The 15,407-nt window shown below is 40.6% G+C and overlaps 1 pseudogene; it reads right to left on the bottom strand.

The window, feature by feature from the left end:
• Positions 1-14,757: 14,757 nt before the first annotated feature.
• On the bottom strand, positions 14,758-15,203 carry LOC137760964 (ragulator complex protein LAMTOR3-like; annotated as a pseudogene).
• Between the last annotated feature and the right edge of the window lie 204 nt (positions 15,204-15,407).

The following is a 15,407-nucleotide window of genomic DNA, read 5'->3' as shown; positions in this document are numbered from 1 at the left end:
TGTGAGTTTGTTTCTGTTTTGTAAATAAGTTCATTTGTATCATTTTTTTTTTAGATTCCACATATAAGTGATATCATATGATATTTGTCTTTCTCTGTCTGACTTACTTCACTTAGTATGATAATCTCTAGGCCCATCCATGTTGCTGCAAATGGCATTATTTCATTCTTTTCTATGGCTGCGTAATATTCCTTTGTATATATGTATCACAGCTTCTTTATCCATTCCTCTGTTGATGGACATCTAGGTTGCTTCCATATCTTGGCTATTGTAAATAGTGCTGCAAGGAACTTTGGGGTGCATGTATCTTTTTGAATTATGGTTTTCTCTGGATATGTGCCCAGGAGTGGGATTGCTCGATCATATGGCAGTTCTACTTTTAGTTTTTTAAGGAACTTACATACTGTTCTCCATAGTGGCTGCACCAATCTACATTCCCACCAAGAGTGCAGGAGGGTTCCCTTTTCTCCACACCCTCTCCAGCATTTATTGTTTGTAGATTTAAAAAAATTTTTTTAATTTAGTTTTGGCTGTGTTGGGTCTTTGTTGCTGCATGGGGGCTTTCTCTAGTTGTAGTGAGCAGGGGCTACACTTCGTTGTGGTGCGCAGGCTTCTCATTGTGGCTTCTCTTGTTGCGGAGCATGGGCCCTAGGTGCGTGGGCTTCAGTAGTTGCAGCACGTGGGCTCAGTAGTTGTGGCACTTGGGCTCAGTAGTTGCAGCACATGGGCTCTAGGGCACACAGGCTTCAGTAGTTGTGGCGTGCAGGCTCAGTAATTGTGACACAAGGGCTTAGTTGCTCCACAGCATGTGGGATCTTCCTGGACCAGGGCTCGAACCCGTGTCCCCTGCATTAGCAGGTGGGGTCTCAACCACTGTGCCACCAGGAAAGTCCCTGTTGGTAGATTTTTTGATGATGGCTATTCTGACTGGAGTGAGGTGATATCTCATTGTAGTTTTGATTTGCATTTCTCTGATAGTTAGCGATGTTGAACATCTTTTCATGTGCCTCTTGGCCATCTGTATGTCTTCTTTAGAGAAATGTCTATTTGGGTCACCTGCCCATTTTTTTATTAGGTTGTTTGGTTTTTTGATATAGAGCTTCATGAGCTGTTTGTATATTTTGGAGATTAATCCCTTGTCAGTTGCTTCATTTGCAAATATGTTCTCCCATTCTGTGGGTTGTCTTTTCATCTTGTTTGTGGTTTCCTTTGTTGTGCAAAAACTTGTAAGTTTAACTAGGTCCCATTTGTTTATTTTTGTTTTTATTTTCGTCACTCTAGGAGGTGGATCCAAAAAGATATTGCTGCGATTTATGCCTATGTTTTCTTCTAAGAGTTTTATAGTGTCTGGCCTTACATTTAAGTCTAATCCATTTTGAGTTTATTTTTGTGTATGGTGTTAGAGAATGTTCTAATTTCATTCATTACTCATTTTGTTTCCCCTTTCTTTGAGCCTAAATTTCCTTTGTACCATCTAGGGTCCTTTTGCTGTCATACTTCCACAGACTGCTTGTAGTGTTTCCTCCTCCACCCTTTTTGTTTTCTTCCCTGGACAAACCTGTTCAACCTTTTAAAAAGTAGCCACTGTGGTCATCTCCTCCTCCTCCTTCTCTCTTGTGGATTTTCTTCCCCATTTAATACCGGTCCTCCTTCCCTCTCCTTCTTCACTCTCCCTCCCTGCCCCTCCCCTCTTCTCTCCCTTCCCCTCCTCCTCCTTCACTGTTGGTCGTCCTTACTTGTCTTATTTGGCACAGCCTTTCCTTCACAGAATGTTCTAGGTGCAGATAGAACCATAAAATGTCATCTAGTCTAAGCCTTTTCTTTTGCTTATGAGGAAACTGAGACACTCAAAATGTATCAGGTTCCAACCATCAAGTTGTTATGTTCAGTGTTTTCATAGGAAGTGCTTCTTCAGCTCACGTTCAGGCAAACTGAATAGACCTGAGAGGACACAACTGATCTGGAAGTTTTTCTCTAACACAGTGATTCCCAAACTTGACTGTGCATGAGAATCTCCTGTGGAACTTCTAAAACTACAGTTTCATTAGCTTTGCCCCAGACTTACTAAGTCAGAATCTCCAGGTATAAGACATGGGAATCCATCTGAATAGCTTATGCCTTGCCAGGTTTGTGAACTAATGCTCCAAGGCAATAAAATATAGAAGAGAGAAAAATTTTACTTGTCTCTGAAGTAAAATTCTTTTTGCTGAAGAATTAAACTAACTTGAGAAGCTAATGGAAAGACAGTAGCAACACTTCGGTTGTGATAAAAAAAATTATCTAATGTGTTGTTGAGTCCTTAGATTGATGCATTGGCTAAACACATTATGTTTAATCCTCATAACAACATTATGAGGTAGGTTCTTGTATTATCTTCCTTTTACAGATAAGGAAGGAGAAATCTGGAATGGTGAAGTAAATTAATCAAGTTCACATAGTAGTCAAGAAACAGGGAAAGAACCTAGGCAGGATGGCCCAGAGCTGGTCAAGAGTTAACTGTCGGGAACTTTTCTAGAGCTTTTGTACCCTACATCTGGAAAACTTTAGAATTTAATTCATCCCTTGAATATATATTAGTAGTCATTAATGTACATTCCACCTCTATAGTGGTGTTTATTTGTTTATTTAAAAAAATATTTATTTATTTGGTTGCACCAGGTCTTAGTTGTGGCAGGCAGTCTCCTTATTTGCGGCTTGAGGGCTCTTTAGTTGCAGCATGCGGGCTCCCTAGTTGTGGCACGTGAACTCTTAGTTGCATCATGCATGTGGGATCTAGTTCCCCGACCAGGGATCGAACCCAGGCCCCCTGCATTGGGAGCGTGGAGTCTTACCCACTGGACCACCAGGGAAGTCCCTCTATAGTGTTTAAATTCTGTAACTTATAATGGAGTTTATAGTCTTTAAATAGGTAGATTATATTGATATTTAAAATCTGGTCTAAACGTACGATTTTTTTTAAAGGTAATGAACTCAAATAGTGTCTTTTGTGAATATGAGTTCTGACATACAATCACACTGCTCTCAATCTGAATATACCCAAGTCCAAGTAATCAGTTAATTCCCAAACAGGTTTTATTAGGTTATGTATTAAAACTCTTACTTTTAATTTTCTCACAGGAAAGCCCCTAAGTCTTGCCCTCTGAGCTCTTTAATAATAATTTACGGTAGTTTTAGCAAGCTTGTTGGTTGGTTTGTAAGCCTCCAGCAAATCAGAAGCAGTAAAGTAGGAAAAGAGCTGCTTTGATTTGGTATGCTGGCCATGAAGAGTACTTGCCATATGTTCGCTCATGCCAAGAGGCAGCTCCTTCTGCAGAGATTTTTTTCTTTCCTACCTAGGTAACTTCTATTGGTGCTTAGAAGTTTGCCTCAGGAATTCCCTGGTGGTCCAGTGGTTAGGACTCTGCCCTTCCACTGAAGGGGGCATGGGTTCAATACCTGGTTGGGGAATTAAGAGCCCAAAATCTGTGTGGAGTGGCCAAAAAATTTGCCTCAAGTGTCACCATTTTTGTATACCTTCTCCAATCTTTATTTATCAACTCCTACCCCTTGTCCAGCTCCTTGAATCAACTGATTTCTCCTCACAATTCCCCATGGTGCTTTAAACATATTTCTTATAAAGTACATCAAATTTGTTTTATGAATCTGTGTGTGTGACCGTGTGTGTGTTAAAATGTGAACTTTTTGAGAAGGTGACCAGATTATACTCATCCTTTTATCCATAGGGCCTAGTGAAATGGCAGCCCCCCAAAAATATATATTGAAATGGAGTGCAGAGCCTGTGGAGAGGACATAAAACTGGAAAGTAGATCAATTAACTCCAGTAACATAGTGATCTGGAGCTGTTTCTGTAGGGGTAGAATGTCCTCTATTGATACATGTTACTTGTCTCTGAAGAAAGGACTCTCTGTATATCATGGCCCGATTATGTTTAGGACCATCTGTTTAAGATGGGGCAATCTCTAACACACTTTTAAAGAATCTATTCCAGGTACTTCCCTGGTGGTCCAGTGGCTAAGATTCCACGCTCCCAATGCAGGAGGCCTGGGTTCGATCCCTGGTCAAGGAACTAGATCCCACATGCCACGACTAAAGATCCCACATGCTGCAACTAAGAGCCAGTGCAGCCAAATAAATAAATAAATATTTTAAAAATCAAGAATCTATTCCAGGGCTTCCCTGGTGGCGCAGTGGTTGAGAATCTGCCTGCCAAAGCAGGGGACACGGGTTCGAGCCCTGGTCTGGGAAGATCCCACATGCCACGGAGCAACTGGGCCCGTGAGCCACAATTACTGAGCCTGCGCGTCTGAAGCCTGTGCTCCGCAACAAGAGAGGCCGTGATGGTGAGAGGCCCGCGCACCGCGATGAAGAGTGGTCCCCACTTGCCGCAACTAGAGAAAGCCCTCGCACAGAAACGAAGACTCAACACAGTCATAAATAAATAAATAAATAAATAAATAAATTAAAAAAAAAAAAAAAAGAATCTATTCCAGTTATCAAAATTAAAAAGCCTTCCACTTATGCCAAACATAAGAACCAGATTTACCCTCCTACCTAAAACAAAAACAAATAACCAAAATCCAGGCAAAATATATGAAGTAATGGTTTTCAAGGCACAAAGGACAATGATTGCTGAGACATGAGAAACAAATGAGGAGAGGTTTATGACTGCCCCAGCCGACCGCTTTGAGAGAGTTTCCAGGCTGTGGTGAAGGAAGGGGGAAAAATCAAATAAAAGAAACTGAGGTAGACAGGACTTTAGTGTGAAATTTTATGTTTAACAGGCTAACAGGGGTTAAGCTGTGTTTCCTGTTTCCTGTGGCTGTGATGTCAGAGGCTAAAATTCCCTTTGGTGTCCTTGTTTTGTCTCTCTTGTTGTCCTGTGTGTCCCTAGAGACTCTTTAGGTAGGGTTGGGCTTGCATTCCTTTTAGCTGTAATCCTGTTATTACACAGGAACCCTATGGAGGTGGTGTAAGGCATGGGGAGAGGCGATATTCTGCAGTCCTATAATCAGAGGTCTCCATCTTTCAGTGAGCCTGAGTTGGGTATTTTCCTTCCCCCAGGTCAGCCAGGCTTTAGTAAAACCCAAGTCAATTAGGCTTTGGCAAAATGGTTTCTCTTGAGCGCAGGCCTTGTTAGGGAGAACACAGAGATAGGGAAGTATTTCAAAATGGTTACTTATCCCTTCCTTCTGCCGGAAGCACCGGGAGGATTTGTCTCCAGTCTTCACTGTGAGAACTTAGTGGGGATCCTGGAGGTAAAACTTACAAAGTGTGGACCCTTCCCTAGGAGTGGGGTAGTGCGCCCCTGGAATTTGTAACTCAAGCTTGTCTACACTGACTCTCCAGCAAATTGTTAATTACAGTTTAAAGTGTTCCTACTGGAGCTGGCTTCAGCTGCAGGCTTCTCCTCCTGGGATTCTGCTCCCAGTAAACTGTGATTCTCTGTATCTGCCTATCGGTCTCTCCAGTTTGGGGGGCAGCAATTTGCCCGTGACTTCAACTATCTGATAGATGTAAGAAGAGCTGTTGATTTTCAGTTTGTTCAGCTTTTTCTTGTTGTAAAGGCAGGAGTGATGACTTCTAAGCTCTTTACATGTCAGACTGGAAACTGGACATTTGTAGACAATCTCCCTCAAATATTCAGCAGAGTACAAATCAGTGCATGTGCGTGAAGAACCTTCCTGAGGCCAAGATAAAAAAAAAAAAAATTAGGGGGAATTCCCTGGCAGTCCAGTGGTTAGGGCTCCACACTCTCACTGCAGAGGTCCCACGTGCGATCCCTGGTCGGGGAGCCAAGATCCCACAGGCCACACAGTCAGGCAAAAAAAAAAAAATTAGAATATGAAAAAGAATAGATAAATGTATATATATAACACTGAGTCACTTTGCTGTACCCCTGAAACTAACACAACATTGTAAATCAACTATACTCTAATATAAAATAAAAATTAAAAAACAAACAAGCCATTAAAATGGATTATAGAACAGTGCTTGGCACTCACACAGGGCTGGGAATAGTGCATGATCTTACCAGCCAGACTAGAAAAACTCATAATTCACCAGACATTGGGAGAATACTTGGGAAGGTTTTGCCTCAGTCTAATTAGCCCTAGACTGAGCACTGCTTCAGAGCTGCCAAACAAATTATGAAAGCAAGAAAAAAAAGGATCAAACTATTTTCAAGTAACTTAACTGAATAACAGAACAAAGCTCAAGGAGGTTTATAAAAATACAAAAATATCCAGTACTCAACAAGGTAAAATTCACAATTTCTACCATTAAATTGATGATTACTAGGCATGCAAAAAGGAGGAAAACATGACCCTTATTGAACAAAACAAAAAACAAAACCAATGGACACACACACACACACACAGAACTCACACAGATTATAATCTTAAATCCTAAAAGCAACTCATCCTGGTAGATTCCATTTTCTTTCTTTCACAAAAGAGAAGTGTTAAATGACTTGCTTGAGGTTGCCCCACTAACAGGCACCAGAATTGGGATTCAAACCCCATCCAACTGGCCCCAGAAATGGAGCTTCTTGGACTAAACTGTACTGTTCCCAACCATCTCCATCCTGTGGTCATCTCTGTATGAGAGCTGAAACAAGAAGGCTGAAGGTCCACTTGTTTGACTTCAGCTGGGAATGTGTGTGTCTCACATGTCTGCATGTCTACAAAGGACCTTGAAAGAGCCCGAGTGTTGATTTTTGAATCACAAATAAATTTTAGCAAGTAGGTGAACTGGCAAATATGGAATCCATGAATAGTCTTTATCTTTATGTCATCCTCATTTTTTTTTTTTTGACCGCACCTTGTGGCACGTGGGATCTCAGTTCCCTGACGGGGGATAGAACCGGCGACCCCTGCATTGGGAGGGTAGAGTCTTAACCACTGGACCACCAAGGAAGTCCTGGATGTCATCCTCATTTTTGAAGGGAATTTTTCACTGGATACAGACTCCTAGGTTGTCAGTTATTTTCTTCCAACTCTTTGAAGATCATCTAGCTCCTATTGTTCTTATTGCAACACCAGGAGTCAGTTTAACTATTGCTCCTTCTAAGGTAAACTCTTCCCACTCCCAACTTATATTTTTTTCGGCATGTTTCATTTTCTGCAGTTTCACTACGATGCATTTAGGTGTAGATTTCTTTTTATTAATCCCGTTTGGAATGTATGATTTCTTGAATCCCTGAATTAATGTCCTTCTTCATTAAAAAAAAATTCTTAGCAATTCTCTCTTCAGATATTAATTCTGCTGCAGTCTCTCTCTGTGGTTATTAGCCATTTGTGTACCTTCTTTGGAAAAATGTCTACTCAAATCCTTTGTGCATTTTTAAGTTGGGTTGTCTTTTGTTGTTGACTTGCAAGAGGTCTTTTTAAAAATAATTAATTAATTAATTAATTAATTTATTTATTTTTGGCTGCGTTGGGTCTTCGTTGCTGCACGCGGGCTTTCTCTAGTTGCATCGAGTGGGGGCTACTCTTTGCTGCAGTGCGTGGGCTTCTCATTGCGGTGGCTTCTCTTGTTGTAGAGCACAGGGTCTAGACGCGTGGACTTCAGTAGTTGTGGCTCACGGGCTCTACAGCACAGGCTCAGTAGTTGTGGCGCACGGGCTTAGTTGCTCCAGGGCATGTGGGATCTTCCCGGACCAGGGATGGAACCTGTGTCCCCTGCATTGGCAGGCAGATTCTTAACCACTGGGCCACCAGGGCAGTCCCTGTAAGAGGTCTTTATATATTCAGGGTACTAACCCTTATTAGATATGGTTTGCAAATATTTTCTCCCATTCTGTGGTTGTCTTTCCCCTGAATTTTTTTTTTAATTAATTAATTTATTTATTTATTTTTGGTTGTGTTGGGTCTTCGTTTCTATGCGAGGGCTTTCTCCAGTTGCGGCAAGTGGGGGCCACTCTTCATCGCGGTGCGCGGGCCTCTCACTATCGCGGCTTCTCTTGTTGCGGAGCACAGGCTCCAGACGCGCAGGCTCAGTAGTTGTGGCTCACGGGCCCAGTTGCTCCGCGGCATGTGGGATCTTCCCCGACCAGGGCTTGAACCTGTGTCCCCTGCATTGGAAGGTGGATTCTCAACCACTGCACCACCAGGGAAGCCCTCCCCTGAATTTTTATCTCTTTTTTTTTTGTGCTTTATTCAGCACAGTTTCTTCTGATCTACCTTTTCATATGCTAGTTTTTGCTAGGACTTATGTAAGCTGCTGTTATTCATTTATCAGGTTCTTAATTTTACTTATGGTAGTTTTCTGGTCTAGCATTTCTAGTGGGTATTTTACAAAATTTGATGTCGCTATTCATGTAGCTGAAATTTTAAAATTCAATTTTGTCTCCATGGTCATAGTACTCATAGTTGTTTTGCAGTGTGTGTCTGGCAATCTGACTCTCTGCGGTTTCTGTGGATCTTTTAAAAATTTCTGTTGTTTGTGCCTGTTCTCATTCGTGACGTCCTGTATCATCACAAGTCTAGTTATGCTTGTATGTTGAAAATTGTATTTGAAAAATTACTTGCAAAAATAATTTCTGTCCTAGAAAAGCTTTCTCAAGAAGGATTTTTGTTTACTTTTGCTAGGCACCTAGGGGTACTAAAAAGCTGGGCTTCAGGATGTTAATTCCCCTTAATCCGCTTTCAGTCTTGACATGATGCTTGGCATCAGCATATTCAAGTTCTGGTTTACTTGTAGTACACCTTTACTCTTAGACTACATCCCTTTGGGATTCCAGCTATAAGGTTAGAGGGTTTATTAAGTTTCCTCACTCTTGGTAGGCTCTGGACTCCAACTTCTGTCCTCGGCTTGGAAAGCTGTCAAAAAATGATTCTTAGCTTCTTTTTGATTAGTGTTTGTCCTCTGGGTTATGAATGGTGTCAAATGTTAAGTTCAGCTTCTCTGGTTTTGGCCTGATATTCTTTAGAAATTGGATACTTTCAGGAAGATTTAACAAAACCACTACATGTAGACTTTTTAGTTGTCTTCAGCTAAAGTGATGGTCCAAATTTACTAATTCACAAATAATAAAAGCTGAAGTCTTAGATGCATGTTTAAATTTTTAAAAACATACACTTTAGGAATTCCCTGGCGGTCCAGTGGTTAGGATTCCGTGCTCTCACTGCTGAAGGCTTGGGTTCAATCCCTGGTCGAGGAACTAAGATCCCACAGGCCACGTGGTGTGGAAAAAAAAAAAGGCAACCTAAAAACGTACACTTTAAAAAAATAATTGTTTTGTCTTTGAGTTGTAAATCAATTGCATTGTGGTTAAGGAATATTGCCTGTATGGTACAAATTCTTTGAAATTTGTTGAGACTTGATTTGTGGCCTGGTGATCAATTTTCGTAAATGTTCCATGTGTACTTGAGAAGAATTTATACTCCCTAAATTTGAGGTGCAGCATTCTATTTATATCTTTTTTTTGGGTGATTTTATATTTATTTATATTTATTTTTATTTATTTGGCTGCGTCAGGTCTTAGTTGCGGCATGTGGGGTCTTTCATTGCAGTGTGCAGGCTCTTTGTCGCGGTGCGTGGGCTTCTCTAGTCATGGCGCACTGATTCCAGAGCACGCGGGCTCCAGGGTGCACGGGCTCAGTAGTTGTGGTGTGCAGGCTTAGTTGCCCTGTGGCATGTGGGGTCTTAGTTCCCCGACCAGGGATCGAACCCATGTCCCCTGCGTTGGAAGGCGGATTCTTAACCACTGGACCACCAGGGAAGTCCCTTCTATTTATATCTATAAATCAAACCTGCTAATTGTATTCTTTAAATTTTCTAAGCTTTACTTTTTTGTCTGTTCTTCCTGCCATAATTGAGATAGGTGGGTTTAATTCTCTGAGTATAATGGTGAATTTGTTAATCTTTTCCAGTTAATGTATGTATTTTTTCTTCAAATATTTTAAGGCTATGTAATTTGGAACATATAAGTTTAGAACTGTTCTATGTTTCTGATGCACTGAAATTATCATTATGTAGTAACCTTCTCTATCTTTATTCATGTTTTTTATCATAAACGCTATTTTTAGGATATTAACGTAGCTATGCCAGCTTTTTTTATCTTTCATTTTTTAATTGAAGTATAGTTGATTTAAAATGTGTTAATTTCTGCTGTACAGCAAAGTGATTCAGTTATGCATATACATATATATATTCTTTTTTAAAAAATATTCTTTTCCATATGGTTTATCATAGGATACTGAATATAGTTCTCTGTGCTATACAGTAGGACCTTGTTGTTTATCCATTCCATGTATAATAGCTTACATCTGCTAACCCCAACCTCCCACTACATCCCTCCCCCAAGCCCCTCCCCCTTGGCAACCACAAGTCTGTTCTCTACGTCTGTGAGTCTGTTTCCATTTCATAAATAGGTTCATTTGTGTCATATTTTAGGTGCTACATATAAGTGATATCATATGATATTTGTCTTTCTCTTTGACTTATTTGACTTACTTCACTTAGTATGATAATCTGTAGTTTCATCCATGTTGCTGCAAATGGCATTATTTTGTTCTTTTTCATGGCTGAGTAATATTCCATTGTATATATGTACCACATCTTCTTTACCCATTCATCTGTCAATGGACATTTATGCTGTTTCCATGTCTTGGCTATTATGAACAGTGCTGCTATGAACATTGGGGTGCATGTATCTTTTTGGATTAGAGTTTTTTCTGGATATATGCCCAGAAGTGGTATTGCTGGATCATATGGTAGTTCTATTATTAGTTTTCTGAGGAACCACCCTACTGTTTTCCATAGTGGCTGTACCAACTTACATTCCCACCAACAGTATAGGAGGGTTCCCTTTTCTCCACATCCTCTCCAGCATTTGTCATTTGTAGAGCTTTTTTTGTTGTATTTTTTGTTTGTTTTTTTTATCTTTTTGGCTGTGCCTCACGGCTTGTGGGATCTTAGTTCTCCAATCAGGGACTGAAACTGGGCCCTTGGCAGTGAAAGTGCAGAGTCCTAACCACTGGACTGCCAGGGAATTTCCTCAAGGTCCTGCTTTCAATTCTTTTGAATATCGACCCAGAAGTGGAACTGCTGCACCATATGGAAATTCTATTTTTAACTTTTTGAGGAACTGTCATACTGTTTTTCATAACGGCTGTACAATTTTACCTTCCCACTAACAGTGCACAAAGGTTTCAGTTTCTCCACATCTTTGCCAACATTTGTTACTTTCTGTTTGTTTAAAGTAGCCATCCTAATAGGTATAAGCTAGACTCATTGTAGGTTTTTGTTTTTGTTTCTGGCCACCCTGCACGGCTTGCAGGATCTTAGTTCCCTGACCAGGGATTGAAGCTGGGCTCTCGGCAGTGAAAGCGCAGAGTCCTAAGCACTGGACCCCCAGGGAATTCCCTCTCATTGTAGTTTTTTGTTTTGTTTTTAAATTTATTTAATTTATTTATTTTTGGTTGCGTTGGGTCTTTGTTGCTGCACGCGGGCTTTCTCTAGTTGCGGCAAGCGGGGGCTACTCTTTGTTGCGGTACGCACGTGGGCTTCTCATTGCGGTGGCTTCTCTTGTTGCGGAGCATGGGCTCTAGGCCCACGGGCTTCAGTAGTTGTGGCACGCAGGCTCAGTAGTTGTGGCACACGAGCTTAGTAGCTCCGCGGCATGTGGGACCTTCCTGGACCAGGGCTTGAACCTGTGTCCCCTGCATTGGCAGGAGGATTCTTAACCACTGTGCCACCAAGGAAGCCCTCATTGTAGTTTTGGTGTGCATTTCCTTAATGATTAGTGATATTGAGCATCTTTTCATGTGCTTATGGGCCATTTGTGTACCTTCTTAAAGAAATGTCTATTCAAGACCTTTGCTCATTTTAAAATTTGGTTGTTTTTTGTTGTTGTTGTTGTTGAGTTTTAGGAGTTCTCTATATTCTGAATATTAATCTTTTATCAGATATATGAATTGCAAATATTTTTCCCACTCTTTATTGCTATTTTATTCTGTTGATAATGTCTCTTGATACACAAGATTTAAAAATTTTTGTGAAGTCCAATTTGCCTATTTCTTTTTTTTTTAACCTGTACATTTGGTGTCATATCCAAGAAATTATCACCAAATCCAGTGTCTTAAAGTTGTGCCCAATGTTTTCTTCTAAGAGTTCTAAAGTTTTAAGTCTTACATTTAGGTCATGGATTCATTTTCATTTTTTTGATACTTATTTATTTATTTAGGCTGCACTGGGTCTTAGTTGTGGCATGTGGGATCTTCGTTGTGGCATGTTTAGTTGCAGCATGTGAGACCTTTAGTTGCAGCATGTGGACTCTTAGTTGCAGCATGCATGTGGGATCTAGTTCCCCAAGTAGGGATTGAACCTGTGCCCCATGCATTGGGAGTGCGGAGTCTTACCCACAGGTCCACCAGGGAAGTCCCCATTTTTTTTTTCATTTTTATTTATTTATTTATTTATTGGCTGTGTTGGGTCTTTGTTGCTGGGTGTGGGCTTTCTCTAGTTGTGGCGAGCGGGGGCTACTTTTCATTGCGGTGCTTGGGCTTCTCATTGTGGTGGCTTCTCTTGTTGCAGAACATGGGCTCTAGGCATGCGGCCTTCAGTAGTTGCAGCACGCGGGCTTAGTAGTTGCAACACTTGGGCCCTAGAGTGCACGGGCTTCAGTAGTTGTGGTGCACAGGCTCTGTAGTTGTGGCACACAGGCTTAGTTTCTCTGCTGCATGTGGGATCTTCCCAGAATAGGTATTGAACCTGTGTCCCCTGCACTGGCAGACGGATTCTTAACCACTGCGTCACTAGGGAAGTTCCCCCCATTTTGTTATAATTTTTTTTGTTGGTGCTAGGTAAGAGTCCAACTTCATTATTTTACACGTAGATATCCAGTTTTCTTAGCACCATTTATTGAAACTACTGTCTTTTCCCCTTTGAATGGTCTTAAAACTCTTGCTGCAAATCAGTTTTCCATATAAGTGAGAGTTTATTTCTGGACTCCCTATTCAGTTTCATTGTTTTATATGTTTGTCTTTATGCTAACACCACACGTTTTGATTACTGTAGCTTTGTGTATTTTCCAGGTTTCCTTCTGTTATTGATTTCTAACTCCATCCCATGGCGGTCAGAGAAGATATCTATCTTCTTAGATATACTGAGACTTAATTTTGTGCCCTAACACATGGTCTGTCCTGGAGAGTGTCCCACCTGAACTTGAGAAGAATGTGTATTTTATTGTGGCATAAAATGTTCTGTTTATGTCTGTTAGCTCTAGTTGATTTATTGTGTTGTTCAAGTCTTCTATTTCCTTATTATCTTCTTTGTGGTTGTTCTATCCATTATTGCGAGTAGGGTATTGAAGTCTCCAACATTATTATTATTATTATTATTTTTAAGCTCATGGATGAGGTTTATTTTCCAATTGACAGTTTATGCTAGGAAATACAGTCTCCAAACCTGACAAGAAACATTCACTACCCATTCATGTGGTTGAAAAGGAAATTAAGTTAATTATAGTCTTTAAACTTTTTTTTTTAAATTTATTTATTTTTATTTATTTTTATGGCTGTGTTGGGTCTTCGTTTCTGCGCGAGGGCTTTCTCTAGTCGTGGCAAGCGGGGGCCACTCCTCACTGCAGTGCGCGGGCCTCTCACCATCGCGGCCTCTCCCGTTGCGGAGCACAGGCTCCAGACGCGCAGGCTCAGTAATTGTGGCTCACGGGCCCAGTTGCTCCGCGGCATGTGGGATCCTCCCAGACCCGGGCTCGAACCCATGTCCCCTGCACCGGCAGGCAGACTCTCAACCACTGCACCACCAGGGAAGCCCCAAGTCTTTAAACTTTTGAAAACAATCTGAGGGGAAAAACCTATATAGTGCTCAAACTGTACTTTTAAAAATACTATTTGATTTATATTCATGTATGAAAAAAAGGGCTATACTATCATGTTTACATACATACCGACATTGGAAACAGAATTCAATAATGAATTACATCTAAATTTTATAAAGAATACAAAAACATTAAAAAAACACTGATTGGTTATAGAAAGCAGAGTGGAAGAAAAAACTATTAGCTATCATTCCCATTTCCATTAAAGAGTAGCACCCTCTGAGAAGAATCATATCAATTAGTAATACCCACCTATACTGCAAAATAATATATACAAAGAAAGTTAGGTTTGTACTGATTTTATTACTTTTACTAAGCCATTTTATCTTCCTCACATTCAACACAAAGAAAATAATATGAAGAAAAATATGTCTTCATTACTCACAATAAGAAAAAGAGTCTGCTTCATTCTGCAGGCCTGGTGTATTGTACAATAGGGAACACTTCATGGTTCACGTGGATCAAAGTATCATTTTTAAATTTTTTGGCTGCACCCTGAGGCATGTGGGATCTTAGTTCGCTGACCAGGGATAGAACCTGCACCCCCTGCATTGGAAGAGCAGACTCTTAACCACTGTACTGCCAGGGAAGTCCCCAAATTATCGTTTTGATTCTGACCCACTGAATAGAATCTCATACATATTTGGTGACTGGACTAACTCCCTGGGAGCTGTGATAGATTGAACTACTTCTGTGGTATCCCCAGATCTCACTAAATAAGAAAAGACCCTACCCAAGAAAAGATGTCAATCTGTCCATGAATTCTATCTATAGGCTCTTTCTTTAGTGTAAGGTGGCAAAAGGGGCCCTTTCTTGAGTACATGGATACAAGTACTCTTGTGGTCTACAGATTGCTGGGTTGATATTGTGTCTGATACAATGAAGATAAGAGCTACATTGAAACCACTGTCAGATTAAGAAACCTCCACAACTTGTCTCAGTTCTTCACATAATGGAGCAAGTTCTTTTCCTGGGCTGACAATTAGGCCTATATTGGCATTGCTGCTGGCTATGAAACTCATCACCAGAGGTAGGTGATTGAATTGAGCTGCCTGGTAGGTGTTACATTGGACCGGCCAAAAAGTTAGTTCGGATTTTTCCATAAGCTGTTACGGAAAAACCTGAACGAAATTTTGGCCAACCCAATAGTAACAGATGATAATTTTATTTTTTGAAAGTCCGAGTTTGCTCCCATGGTGTGTCGCAAGGGCAAAAGTAGATAACCAGGTCTCAGAGCATGCTCTGGAGCATTATCATTGGCCACTTTAATGACAGGCACTCTGTCTGACACAACAACAGCATGGAGCCCCTCAACACTTGGTAATTTTTTAGACAGGAATTGTTTTAGGTCATCCGCCATAATGAACCCCTTTCTCCTGGCAGGATGTCTCCATGCCTGGGTTTCCGGGCTAACAGTTTCTCTCTCCAACTATTATTATAGAACTGTCTACTCCTCCCTTTAATTCTGCCAATTTTTTGCTTCATATAGTTTGATAATCTATTATAATATGCATAATTTTTATAATTGTTATCTTCTGGCTATATCTGACCTTTTTTTTTTTTT

The sequence above is a fragment of the Eschrichtius robustus genome, chromosome 3, assembly GCF_028021215.1.
Source record: "Eschrichtius robustus isolate mEscRob2 chromosome 3, mEscRob2.pri, whole genome shotgun sequence".
NCBI lineage: Eukaryota > Metazoa > Chordata > Mammalia > Artiodactyla > Eschrichtiidae > Eschrichtius > Eschrichtius robustus.
Note: the sequence above shows the minus strand (reverse complement) of the source record. Positions and strands in the feature narration are given on the sequence as shown.